Below are 14,872 nucleotides of genomic sequence, written 5' to 3'. Positions count from 1 at the left end.
TTTAAACAATATGATAGTAGATTAGCTTTAGATAAGTGTCCGTGTACATATTAACATGTTATGTTATTCGACATTAACCTGATTTGGGGGTCATTCAAGGCTGTTTGAAGATAAAGGGTCCTAGAGATTTGACGCGTATTTAAAGACAGCTAGGTTTATTTATTTTGGGGTTTGTTGGTGTGACGCGTGGCGGTTAAATATTTTGGAGAGTTTTTGTTTAAGCAGGCCTCGTGTCGGATAGTCTAAGCCCAATTTAGACTTGCAAGAAATGTCGTGCAATATGTATCACCATTGTGAGGCTGTAAAGCGAGCGAGTTGGATGTGATCAATCGAGTGGCGTAATGTAACATAGCAACTTGCTCGGTTTTCTTGCAAGTCTAAACTGGGCTTGAGTTGGAAACGTTATCTTGTAAGTAAAGTACAGTCAAGTGCAAATATATCGTCACGGCCGAAGCTACTAAAATATGTATACATAACCTTAACTTTAAGTGCATAATGTCGTGTATACATATTTTTGTAACTTTGGCCGTGTCGATGTCTTTGCACTTGACTATATATAGTCGAGTTCGTAAATTTCTGAGCAAAAATTTGATTAAAAATATGTGAACACGCTTCTACGCCATTAACAATAGAGTCGTGTTCAGATATTTTTGATCAAAATATTGCTCACTAGTTTATGAACTCGTCTGTACAATGAATACTCTAAATAAACACAATCTACACTTAGAACAGTAGCGTCTGATATCGATCGATAACTCTTATCAGACTATTGCGAGTAGGTGAACGAGAATATCGATCGTAGAATAATGTATTATACGCAACTCATTACGCAGTAGAAATCGACGTGATGTTGTAAAACAATACATTTTTTTTTATTTGACTGGATGGCAAACGAGCAAGTGGGTCTCCTGATGGTAAGAGATCACCACCGCCCATAGACACCTGCAACACCAGGGGGATTGCAGATGCGTTGCCAACCTAGAGGCCTAAGATGGGATACCTCAAGTGCCAGTAATTTCACCGGCTGTCTTACTCTCCACGCCGAAACACAACAGTACAAGCACACAATAATTTAATATTATTATATCTATTGCGTTCAAATTTTATACCAAATACATACATATTTTACAAAAAAAAACTCTTTTTGTATGTAATTACGTACAATAAAATATTTCTACGAATTTCAAAAGGAAATATAAATATTTTGTTGCTTACTCTACCTCAATTAATTAATGGATCATTACTAAAATTTCTTGGTAATTAGTGAACTAATAACTAATGATAATGGTCAATAAGCTGATACTACGAGTAAATGAGGCATTTAAGATGTCAATTTAAGAAGCGAAGAGTATAGAAAGTAGCTTGCAACCACGGCTTAGATCTCTACTATACAAAGTATGGAACTTAAATACGCGAACATGCAAAATTCTAGTTCAGGGTTACTCAAAGTGGGGTACGCGAACCCCTAGGGGTTCGCTATTCGACGGTAGGGGGTTCGTGACAAAGTTTACGTGACTCCAAAAACCACCAGGCTGCAAGACAGAAAGAAAGAAAGAAAGAAGGTTTATTTTGGCTCCATGTACCACCTAAAAACTAAGACTAAAACTAGCATTAAAACTATGCAAGACTAGCAAGATGATTAGGATTGGTTTTTGGAGTCTTTGTATTTTTTATATTTTTAGTCAATTTTGTTACTTTTTGGGGGGGGGTAGGAGTCGCTATCGCCTAGAAACTTTAACACGTGACGGGGTACGTGTGGAGCCATAAGTTTGAGACACCCTGTTCTAGTTCCTTAAATCCAAGAGTTTCAGCTCGGCAGTGATGAGTCAGTCAGCTAGGACTTAATATACTAAGAAGGTTAAACGCTTATTTTTTAACCTTTCAGGCTTTGGTAGTCAAATGAGTAGAGATGTGTGTACAGCGACGTACCGGTCTGATGTTAGCCGGTCGCCTTGTTTACCCGCCATAATATTCAACTCTAATTTACAGCCCCAGTCACCTCTAAGCAGCGATTATGTCAGCATATGAGTTATACTGGAGTAAGGTCAACCGTCGCGAGCGCCGTCCGTATAAGGGCGGGCGGCGCGCATCTGATCTATATCGGTTGCGGTGCGCGCGCGCTGCCCAGCTTCCTAGTACGCTTCCCGTTTACTGTGACACAGAAGATAACTATGGTATGGATAGGTACAGCGACAATACACCGTACACACATGATGGCAGAGCGTGTATTTCAAATATTATAAGAATATACCATTTCTTTGTTTGTTTTTGTTCAGCAGGACAAAACAAAAAAATATAGATTTATAACTGGGTGTCAACATGATATAGGCCAGAATAACTGAAATTTTCAGACCGCGATCGTTGGCTGTTGCTAATTAACTTACATATCATGCTGATTACACAACAATACAGCAAAGAAAAGGTTCATAAGACACAGTACCTAAGTTGAATTGAACTTCTGACGTAGTCGCCAGTAAGAAAACTAGATGTTAGCAATCAAAATCCAATTCGACCGTTTGGCACTTATCTAAAAACGGAACTGAGCCCCAAATACAACTGTGTAGGTGTAACTGCATTCATGCATAATTGTGAAACTGTTTAGATGCAAATTTGATCTGTTAGCTCTGTCGTAACACAAGTTAGACGGACAATACAGGTTTTACATATTCTCGAGTGATTAATGTCAAGTGGCATTTTATTTTGCTAAATAATTCGTCACCTCCGAACAAGGACGTTTTCTCGAGTTGTATTTTGTCATAGACACCATGGCTATTGAGACAATATATTCAATTTATCATTAGAAAATATATTCATTTATTTCCAAAGCTCAAAGAGAATAATAAATTAAGACCAAGACATAAAATACCCATACCCCCTCATAAATTAAAAATGTTCAATATAGGATCTTATATTATGTGTATAAAAATATATAATAACATACCCAAAATTATTAAAGACGATATAAAAGAAAAATACTTAAATAAATTATTAAAGGCGTACCTCATTGGAAAATGTTACTACACATTGCAAGAATTTTTCCAGAATACGTAAACTAATTAAATTCATATTTATAAATTATCGGATTTTTGTTTAACTATTAATTATAAAAATAGCTGTAAGTTTTTTTGCAGTGCTCTACTACACGGTTTCATGTCTGGGAAATATTTTATTTTAGTTCAAGATCCTATGTAACCATGAAAGCAATGATTGTATGATTAAATGACATGAACACGACATCTCGTTTATCGATGAACTAGCGACCCGACCTGGCTTCGTAAGGGTCCAATTTTCAAAAAGCTCTCTATTCAAAGGAACTCCACACTATTCAGCTTCATTTGGCAAAAACTATTCCCACGCGAAGCCGAGACGCATGGCTAGTATATATTATTATATCACATATCAACATTTCGTGAAAAAATCAAAATTATGGTGAACACCGCATTTAAATCCGCGTACAAATGGCGGGAAGTGACTTTATATTAGGTATACTATGTAAAGAAGATGAGTCTTTATTATTCGTGATCGCGATAGGCTGGCTACAAAGAACGCTTGGTAGATGACGTGATCTATGGGATTATACGTTGATATCGAAACAACACTTGCGAGTATTTATACATCTTACTTAACATATACGTAAACATCTATAAGACTACATAAAACTACTCGCGGAAGTTATTATTTTTCTCTCTAAACTTATTACCTGCCTAAGGGTCATCAACTAGGTATAGTGATAATCGCATTATTAGAAGTATTATGTACTTGTTCACAAAATATTAGGACGCCCCTCAGACAGACAAAACAACTCTCACCAGAGACAAGTGATATTACTTTCGTTCAATTAATTCGTACCAGCTCTTGTGAATCGACCTATACATATGAAAGGTCGCAAGTTAAATAAAAGCTTGTAAAAACAGTAAACACATCTACAACACATTGTATCTACAGCCTTATATTAACATTGTCAATCAGTAAAACTAGTTTCCTTAAAAAGATTATTAATAAATACAACATAACTTTTAAGGGGAAGCGAACAAATCGCGTTTCTCGTACAAATACGTAATTAAAAACAAACGTTACAGGTTTCTATAAAAATATATTTGAATATTAATATTACTATTTGTCCGTTAAACGATTAATCAGTATGTTAATAAAAACATTGAAAATCCTCTTTGCGATTTCTGATGGCCATCCATGAGTTTTATTTACATAAGAGTTTCTGTTAGGATGGAGATTTAGTAGAAGATATAAGATCCTAAGCGATAAAAGTATATTATCAATATGTAGTTTTAGCTGCTTTCCACGACGACTTCTGAAAAGAAATCATTTATCGCTACCCAGTGGAGACTATGTCACTTTCTGGAATAAAAAGTTTGTTATAGTGTCAAATGTTATCCAAGTTCGTCAAGCTGTTTTAGCGTAAAAGAGTATCATACAGACACACTGACAAACTGTCGTATTTAGAATATTATTAGGATTGCTAAAAGTTTGCTTTACTTGTAGTTGATAATTCAACAAAAAAGTAAATATTATTTTTCTCCATTTTCTATTTAGTTAGTGACAATCAAGTAACAAAGAATCAATGTATTGATTATGTATGTATGTATAACGTTTTAAACTTTCGTGATTCTCACTCATAGTCAAAATACCACAAACGGGACTTATCACGCTATTATTACACAAGTAATATTTACCTCGACGTTTCGGCAACGTTACAGTTGCCGTGGTCACGAGTAGACGTCGAGGTAAATATTACTTGTGTAATAATAGCGTGATAAGTCCCGTTTGTGGTATTTTGACTATGTATGTATGTACTCATCATAAAGATAATTTTTGTGGCCTAAACCATACAGCGTACTTTCTGTTTAAAAAAAACCATTGAATCTGCATTATATCTTTGAGTGTTCGGTGAGTTGCCGTCCCGTTTACAACTTACAATCATAGCTAGTAGTGTAGCTCGCACTTTATATTCCAGCCGCGCAAGGCCAAGGCCGTATACCTAACCAAACATGTTAACGTGTTTAGACGTTTGTATATCAATTACCATGATTTCCTTCATTCCTACATACTCATTTGTGGCAAACGACATTTCACATCTGGACGTCGCATTCTAAGCCAAGAGCGTGTCGGACACGCCCGAAATAGGGTTTCGTAGTCATAACGGAAAAATTAAGTAATATTTTTCTAAGGATTTCGTATTTTATACGGAATATTCCAAGTTTAGGTATATTTTACACCTTAGGCTGCTATTTACTCTTAAACTACTAATAATTCTCAAGAAAACTTAACCGTTATAGTTTTCCTTGTAAGTTTGATATACTTACTACCATCCTGAATTTTTTCAAATTCTTCCACCCACCGGTTTAGATTTTAGACGGGGGGGACGCTCGATTTTAATGAAAATTGGCACTTTAAAGTGGAATATTTTGCGAACAAATCACTGAATCGAAAAATCGTTTTAGCAACCCCCTAATATTTTTAAAAACCTATCCAACGATACCCCACACTACAACGTTGTTATAAACTTTACACCATATTACGTCTCTACCAAAAACCATTTTTTAAAATTTTTTTATTGTACCATTTTGTCGGCATGGTTTACACATATATTCGTGCAAAATTACAGCTTTCTAGCATTGATAGTCCCTGAGCAAAGCCGCGGACGTACAGACAGACAGACAGACATGGCGAAACTATAAGGGTTCCGTTTTTGCCATTTTGGCTATGAAACCCTAAAAACTTGTTTAAGACTTGGGTGTGCGTATTTTAATTTTTTAAAGCTGGAAAGCTAGGAGCACTTTTATATCTACAACGTGTCTCTACCCTCTGGAGAATGATGAATAGAACGTGTTGATTAGGGTACTTATTTCTTTCTAACCTATGTACAAAGCCTCATACTAAACGCCACAGTATTAACGGATAAATGACTGATTTACAGTTTAATACTTCGGAAAAACCTATGTGTCGACTACTAAAAAAAACTCGCACCTCAAAGCCGATATTTTTTCTGACTGAACTTTATGAGCATTATTTTAAGGGTCAATTTTGTTGTCATATTGATTTGAGATACGAGATTTTTTTCAAAGTAGCGATGATATATATTTTTTTAATATAATATCATCAATTCCCTTTATTTTAATATTAATACATCATATCTCCTGACAATGACTCACTGCCGCGTGTACTAGCAATATCCCACTTACTTCCACAAAGGGTTGTGTTAAGTGGCTAAGTACCGGATATCCGCCGTTAACTTAACTGATAACCTGTACACGGTACCAAACTTCTATTTGCAGTTATGTTACATAAACTTCGTTGTTGAACTTTAACTGTGATCTTTATTCCTAGAATGAATGGTGAAGTAAATAATAATGATTATTCTATTTTATTAAGGGGCTGTTTCACCATCCATTGATTAGCGTTAACCGTCGGTTAAATGTGATGCCGTCTCCGTCTACTCGAACAAAACAAATAGAGACGGCATCACACCTAACCGCCAGTTAACACTAATCAATGGATGGTGAAACAGCCCCTAATTCTCGAAATGGCAGATTCCAACAATATCATCCCTTGCTCGTTTGTTTTCTTTGTTTATAAAAAAACATAAGTACTTCGAATGATGATTATGAGAACCTGAATCTAATATAGGCGTTTTTTTTTTTTTTTTTTTTTCTGGTGAGGTGGAGAATGCTCATAGAATACTGCCAAGCCGGTCTCGGCAGCATGCCCGACTCATCTGGGAATTGCTCACCAGACGCCTACGGACTAAACCCGATGTTGAATACAAGGTGTGATAATGATAATAATATTTCAGTTAGTGATGCATATTAGGCAAAGCTCTGCGCAGGGGGCGACACTAGCACATACCGTAAACAAACCGCCATGACAACGTCAGTTCTCTTTATATTTTGTCGCCATGACGGATCATGACCAAAGAGTATTAATACCTAAAGAAACCATGATATATTTATGAGTAAAAAAATAAATGATATTTACATCGATAGTAGCGATAGAGCTATATTTCCAAAAAATTAATTGAAATAATATGATATTACGGCATCCTACGGACATTTAAGATACTCAAAAAACATAAACCATAAACATATGGTATGTGCTAGTGCTGCACTCTGGCGGGATAAAATTGCAGTAATATTCCCTATTCCATTGGTATCAAGGCATCACTGACATGGTGTCATCATTGTAAAGATACACGGAACTAAAACACTACTTATACCTATAAATATTTGTAGGTACCTATCCATAAAACCTATTATTTTTAGCAGGACAAATTAAAATTGCAGTCAATGCGAGACAGAACTAAGCCTACCATAACCGCTAATTGCTTGAGAGCTACCTATAATCATAACCAAGAAATCGCGTAGGCTTTAGGAGCGAGGACCAACGCCCGCGCACCTCGACTTTTATTATCATGACGTTACATGCAAATTATCAGCTAAATGCTACAAGGTCCTTCGTAATATATTAATTAATCTACATAGAACCTCGTCACACTGAGCTGTAGTTAAGCTCGCGGAGGTTTCATTGACGCTTTTTAGTTTAATAGCAACGTGGGTGTAGGAATTTGAGTAGGTACTTACTGCATTTTTTGAGGTTGTTTAACAACCTATGTATGAATGTTTTTTGGCGTGTGCCTCATTCACATTAAGATAGTTTGATTGGCTTGGCGATTGCTTGTAAAAAAGATGAGATTTGTAGAAGACATTTCTAATTCCACATATATCAAAAATTGAGACAAATTGCCAGTTGAAAAGGAATCTATTCCTTAAATGGAAAACCATAAAGTTTTCATACAATTCCAAGGTAACATGTAAATTAATCAAGGTTACGTCTCAGTATACATTATGTATAGTAGCGAAATTAATAGCCACAATCTATCTGATTTACGTCAAATCATTGAAGGCTGACATCATATTTGGTTTTACAATGCTGCTTGTAAAACTGCGGTGTATAATCAAATACAAAAGGCGATGCTGGAACAAAAGGTTATAATGCAACGCACGTTGAACAAAGGCAATCTATCTGCCGTTATTAATCGTTCTAGATCTAAGGGATCATTTAGATATATCATATATTCGGCTTCATACAATGAACGATCTATGTATGTATGTAGATCAAAAAGCTAGCTGCACAGTTTCAAATAACCGAAGACAAAAATAATAACGTGACGATTGGGTACTTTCCTGGACAAAAATATTATTCTATTTAGCCCATTGTTAGTTATTTAGTTTCACCTATCCCATTGTCTGTCTGTCTGTCTGTAGTCAAATCTTGCAAGTTAAATTTGACCAATTTCCAGTAGTCGGATTGGCTTGATATTTGGCATAGCTACTTATGTGAATTGCGTGACGATACAATAATCTGGTAGTGACATCTTGGTAGTCCGGCCAGGATCGTCTCCGCAGGATGGAACTCTTCAACGGTTAATTTCATCGACTTGATATTTGATATGCACATGTAGTTTGGGTGACAATGCAGGTACAGTCGACAAAAATCACAGTCAGCAAAAAAAACTTGTTTTTTTTTTACTAAAAACTTATTTTGACAATCGAACAAAAAGTGACAAAGATGAAGTGATACAAAGTTAGGATGTGGGGCCCGCGGGACTTTAACCGACTAACTTTAATTGACAAAAGAACAAATACTTGTCCATACCTTTCCCATTGATTAAATTTTATTTGACGGATAGTGTGATGCCGTCTCTGTTTGTTTTGTTCGAATAGACGGAGACGGCATCACATTTATCCGTCAGATAAAATTAATCAATGGGTGGTGAAACAGCCCCATATTCTACTTTTTTAGGACTCTATCCTATTATTATTCCGTATTAATATGTGACCCGGGGTTAAAACGAATTCCGATTAGGTACTAAGTTGACTCTACTCATAATCCAACAATCAATGTATTTGCCCAACAAATGTCGTAATGAAGGAAAGCTTCAAAGAAAACGGGTTTGCACAAAACTCCACCAGTTATTTGTTCTTGACTAAACTACAATTAGATCCAGCAGTATTCATAATTCCAACATGCAACAGCCCGGACATCAGTAAAGGCTCATTTACATGAGCGCCGGTTCCGAGCGGCACGTCGGAGGCGCAAATTGACCGTGACCGCTAATGTGATCACGTCTTTATGCGCTAAAGTCGAATGGTGGAAATTGGCGAAACAAATTAAATTGGAGAGGTGACGATATATCGTCACTACTTTGCAAAAAGCTCGTATCTCAAAATTGATACTTTTCTAATTGTACTTTACGAACATTATTTCGAAGGTCAATTTGTTGTATCTGAGACACGAGATTTTTTCAAAGTTGTGACGATATTTTGTATACATATGTTGTAATGTTCGTTATTCGCTGCACATAAAAGCTTCGCTATTAAGTCATATTCATATCATTATATGTTACCCGTGGCTTCATCGGTCAAGAATTTGTTTCTCCCGCGGGAACTACCTATATAAAATTTTCCAGGATAAAAACTATCCTACGAACGTAAATTATCTACACCTGCATCAACTTTAAGCTGGTATAAGATTGTTTTCATGTCTTTTTTAGAGTATATCTACGTGTTTGTTTGACGGTTTGTCTTGGAAATAGCGTTAGTCAATATTTGGGTCGTTGTAATGAAACCTAAGTATCCTATTTATTAGAAACTGCGTCAAGCAGTCCTACGCGGGTTTTTGTAAAGTACCTATTGCATTAACCTTGGTAATGTGATAGGATGACTAATGATCTGCTAAAAAAGTGCTGAGTCGAGTAACACAGACAGGTAACCGCCGTTAACGGATTCATTGGTATACAAAATGTGTATATCACTAATACAAGGACTTAATTTATTCGAGAACTGTCTGGAAATATGGTGATTTAGTTCTAAGATTGTATACAATAAGATGTTGTAAAAATCATTTTTAATATAAGTTTTTTTGTTGAATGTAATTTTTGTGAACTGTACTTGCATAATTCTAACTACTCCCGTACTAAATTTCAAGTCGATTCGATCACTAGAAGCGGGTGAATTTCGACTTGCTATATTTGACCCGAACAAATAAACTTTGCAAGTTAAATAAAAGCTTGTAAAGAAAGAACATTCTAGAACATTGATTAGAAGTAGGTTTATTAGAAGTTTATTGCCACGACGGTTGCCATCAAACGGATAAAAATAAGTACTAATTATTATTTTGGAGAGAGTGACTGCACTGGCCACGGGCACTGGCACTGAGTGTTGCAGTGCCGAGTAAGAGGCGCATTAGTTACGGAAATACGTCACAGAACTATACCCGGAAGCAGAGAGACATTACAAGCATTCATCCCAATTAGAGGCAATTTCCGGAAGTTTACAGCGTGCCTAGAATACTTTAATTGAAATAAATAAAGCATAATAGAGAAGCAACATTAAGATTGACACTATAGTTCTTTTATATTTATGAAACATAAATCTTCTAAGTCGCTACATACTCTTAGAGTGGTCGTCATTTGAGTTCACATCCTGTGACGATTTTCTTGGGAAAATAGTGAATATGGTTTCCCCTTGTTTTATAACACCTGTGCTGGAGTCCGGAGTTCATAGTTGGCAATGGAGAGCGCTGCTACTCATTCTCACATTAGAACTCTTATCGGACTTTTACGACACCCACGGGAAGAGATGGGTCTGTCTAACGAGTATTCTTAAACCAGGCACGTCACGGCAAGAAACATAAATAGAAATTGGAAATTACAAAATTATTGCAATTAGTCCATTTCTAAGTTTATGGAGGGCATTCCTATAAGATTAGTAATTGCAAGGAAAACGTAATCTAGGTACAATTGTATCAAATAAAACTGTAGCAATCTTATTAAAATAATAAAATCGAAGCTAGTTTCGTGAAAAGTGCATCATTCTTACAATTAAATTGTAAAATTTGCAAACAATCGGGTGCTTATTCTTGCAACACAAGTCATTGATTCGTACTGCTATCAGCTATCACCAACTTTCCTTTAAGCACTAACAATCGATTGAGGTTATTCTCGATTGCTATCAACTCGGCAGCCGCCGTCTAATATTTTTATTGAAAGTTTTAAGTGTGCAATTAGTTAATTTGTACTACAAAATCGCCGCGGCGGGCACGCGATACTTTCTAACTGCGACATACACAAGTTTGGTTAATATACATTTATTGAAGGACTTTGCTATACAGTTGTGTTCACACATAGTTCAGAATTACGTACGGCGAATAAGGTGTTACGATGAAAGGACAACGACAAACAGAATGATGTTTAGAAACTGAGAGCGGGTTGGGATATTTATAGTTACTTGGAATATTTTAATAATGTAAGTAGGTATAGGTAGGTATAAGTAAAGTATCGAAATGTGTACCCTTTGAGGTAAAACTACAACTTATCATGACTGATATGATTTGTTATTTACATTGTAAGAGTCATATATCTTTTTAAGTTATAGCCTAACATTCAATAAATTTAACCGATTACTTCGCTTCGCGAAATGTCGCATGCCCGGCGTTCTCACGACTTCATATAAATTAACATGGGTTCCATGGCAATCTACAATGTGGTCAATTCTGAATTCTGAGCCCCTTATAAGGGACAGATTTATGTCGCATATAAACAAAATCTCGAAGTTGTCGTTTCGCTGTACTGATATATTAATAATTAGAGCAAAGTCGTCGTATATTATCGACGTATTTAACGTAGCTATACTATATGAATGTCGTGTTAGACCAATTTACAACCGTGATGTTAGTAAAAATATGTGTAACAATGCAATACAGTACAGATATTCTTTATTGAATACCACAAAGCAATACAGTGAAATAATAAAAACGAATACCTAATAAAAATTAGGTAGACAGTAAGCGGTCTTCAAATAAATTGCAATATCTAGTACCCATTACTAGATTTCCAATTCTGTTAAGATGAAGGTCTAACCATATAACTTCCATTGGGCATCAATATCGACTCTACATAAGGTAATTTCGCTTATTGCATTAAGGTTACACCTCAACACCTATAGCACCTACCTCATTATGTAGCACTAATTACCTGTTTGTGCAATTAATGTCAGCTGTCACGGCCGCACAGCCTTCACGGTGGACTGTTGTAACTTTATACGCAGGCGTAGACAATGCCATCCAAGCTCATAGAGCACGCACAATTCCTATTTATTTAAGTACAATATACAAATGGTTTGTTTTTCTGAAATCCTGTTCTAGTGTATTAGAATTTAAACTTGTGTATTTCATCTGCAAGAAATTCGCTAATGCCGCGGAAAATCTTTCTTTGAATAGACGTATAAAGCCAGTAACAGAAATTACGATATACGTAGAAGACCACATACCTAGTTGCGACACATGTTTCTTTAAGAATTTTCTGAGATACTTTAGGACATGCTTCTTGTGTCGTGATCCTCAATCCTGAGGATCGTGACCGCTACAAATCATTTTCCGGACAATCGCTCTTCATTTTCTATGATCTTCGTCAGCGTTTATGGCTTTGTAGGACGTTTATATTTGTGCTGCCGCGAATCTGCGTCTTTTTCTTGGTTGCTTGCCATGAACTTTCCCTTTCATTAATTAATTAATTGGCATACCTTTATGTAAAAATATCGCAAAGGAAAACCAAAATATATCTCAAAAATTCAACGCAAATTTGCATGCAGACCTGGTGTTAGTGTGGACGTGGAGTTGTTGACCTGGCTGCATAACGAACGCGACAAGCAAGCATTGTTCAGTCGCAATCTTAGCGCATTCGGGTCAAAGTTCCGGCCGTAATTTAAAGAACAATTCACACGGAATTGGCGAAAAACGGTGCACAAATTACTGGTTATCCGTTGTTCGTACATAAAAGGTTTTGCCTTAATATCGAATTTCGAAATAGGGCATAATAAAAATGAATGACAAACAGGGATTTTACAAGTACCAAAGTACACACGAGCTTTAAACAAAGTTTGACATTTGAATTTGATGGATTTAGTTCCCAAAACTGGATAGATGGATTTGATTAGCAATTAAAAACAGACTAAAAATCCGCTTTACTGACAATAGACTAACTGCTCATTATCAGACCATGGAAACTACCTTTGATGATCTCAAGCTTCGTAGTCAGGTTCTCTAACCACTTGGCTATCCTCGTCGTCGGTCGTCTACAAATCGTCACTACTTTGAAAAAATCTCGTATCTCAAATCAATACGTCAACAAAATTGAACCTTGACGTAATGGTCATAAAGTGCACTGATAAAAATTATCCATTTTGGGATAAGACTTTTTTTAAAGTAGTGACGAAATGTCTGCCCGGACGGGGAATACAGATAGATACATAGTAGAAGGAGATACAAGTCTTGTACGTACCCCGAGGAGCCACGGAAACCGTTATACACGTCAATAAAACATAATTCAAATTATCTCGTTAAGACTGTAATGTCATTGAGTAATAAAACTGCACGTGCCGGTGTCATCGGCGCAACGAAATTGATACGAACTTGTGTTAGACAAGCTTGAGCCGCACCCAGCTCGTTTGCCGAATTAAAGCCATTAAAGGTCAGTGGCCAGAGGCTTCAGACCGCCTGGCTTCTCGTTATCTGTGTGATCTTGATGACCCACTTGCGCTTACTGTGGTTTCGGAAAGGTCGAAATACGTCAACATTATTTTTTAACACTGTTTACGGGCATCGTGACGTGGGGGTTTTGCAATACTCTAGCTACTATGTATTCGCTAGCGCTTTTGATACGAAGCATACTAACGCTTTTTTGACTTAAGCCATACGGAGTTATTATGAGATGTCATAAACCAGCACTCCACACTGCACCCGCACTGGGCCCGCGTGGGAACTATGGCCCAAGCCCTCTTGTTCTGAGAGGAGGCCTGTGCCCAGCAGTGGGACATATATAGGCTGGGATGATGATAAACCAGAACGTCTCAAAGCTAGGACTATAAAAAAGTAGGTAACTTTTACTGACTAAATGATAGATCCTGTACTACACTGCACTGCAGCTAGAGATTTAAATATTTGGCAAGCCTATCCTTGAAGTTCTAAAGGTGCACTAATAAGGATTTTTTCGACATTCCCACAATCCAGAAAACTAGAATATTTTTTAATCAACTAAGGCAAAGCTACGGGCATAAGTTATACCTATTTCAATATTTTAGGACATTGCTCACTTTTCCTAGTTCAGCTTTTTTCTTCTTTACGATAAAGGTTAACAAACGAGCAAGTGAGTCACCTGATGGTAAGTAGGCACCACCACCCGTGGACACTCACACACAACACCTTAAGATTGCCGATGCGTTACCAGCCTAAAGGGCTAAGATATAGACTTCACGTGCCGGAATACCGCAGCTCAAGCACTGCTGCTTGGCGGTAGGATTAGCGAATAAGACTGATCTTGCACCCGCTTGTTTTGATAATCACGCTGCAGTGTACTAACCTGCCCATACGCAAGTACAGTCGCGTTGTAGCCATCCAGCGCAGACTCCACCAACTTCCGTACGCAAGTCTCGTAGACATCCTGCTGGTCGACGCTGGGCTCGAAGGCGAAGTCGAACGTGAACGCGCGCTCGGCGCCGAGCGCGACGCCACCGTCCCCGGCCGCGCCGCCGGCGCGTGCGCAGATCGAACAGCCCTCGACCACCTCGCCTGGAGTCTGCGGCCGTATCCTGATAAATTATACATGAGTTATCATTTTATCGTAAATTCCTGAAAAATTATCACTATTATTATTAAATCAGTAAGTATTGGATGTTTACTTTGTGATATAAGTGTACGGTCACCTGCATTTATATGTGCCACAGCGGAGCGTGCAAAAATATCTGACACATTCTACTGGCCCTAGTAATAAGATGTTTATGAATGCTTTGCTGTGTCAGAC

General features: G+C 37.1%; 1 protein-coding gene across 1 annotated transcript in view; it reads right to left on the bottom strand.

Moving 5' to 3' along the window:
- LOC141437598 (kinesin-like protein KIF21A) overlaps positions 1-14,659 on the bottom strand; it is a 56,893-nt gene extending 42,234 nt beyond the window's left edge. Inside the window, 1 exon segment of the mRNA XM_074101035.1 lies at positions 14,432-14,659. The gene's annotated coding sequence lies outside the window, so the exon portion shown is untranslated.
- Between the last annotated feature and the right edge of the window lie 213 nt (positions 14,660-14,872).

The sequence above is a fragment of the Choristoneura fumiferana genome, chromosome 18, assembly GCF_025370935.1.
Source record: "Choristoneura fumiferana chromosome 18, NRCan_CFum_1, whole genome shotgun sequence".
Lineage (NCBI taxonomy): Eukaryota > Metazoa > Arthropoda > Insecta > Lepidoptera > Tortricidae > Choristoneura > Choristoneura fumiferana.
This window is presented reverse-complemented; position numbering and strand designations above follow the sequence as displayed.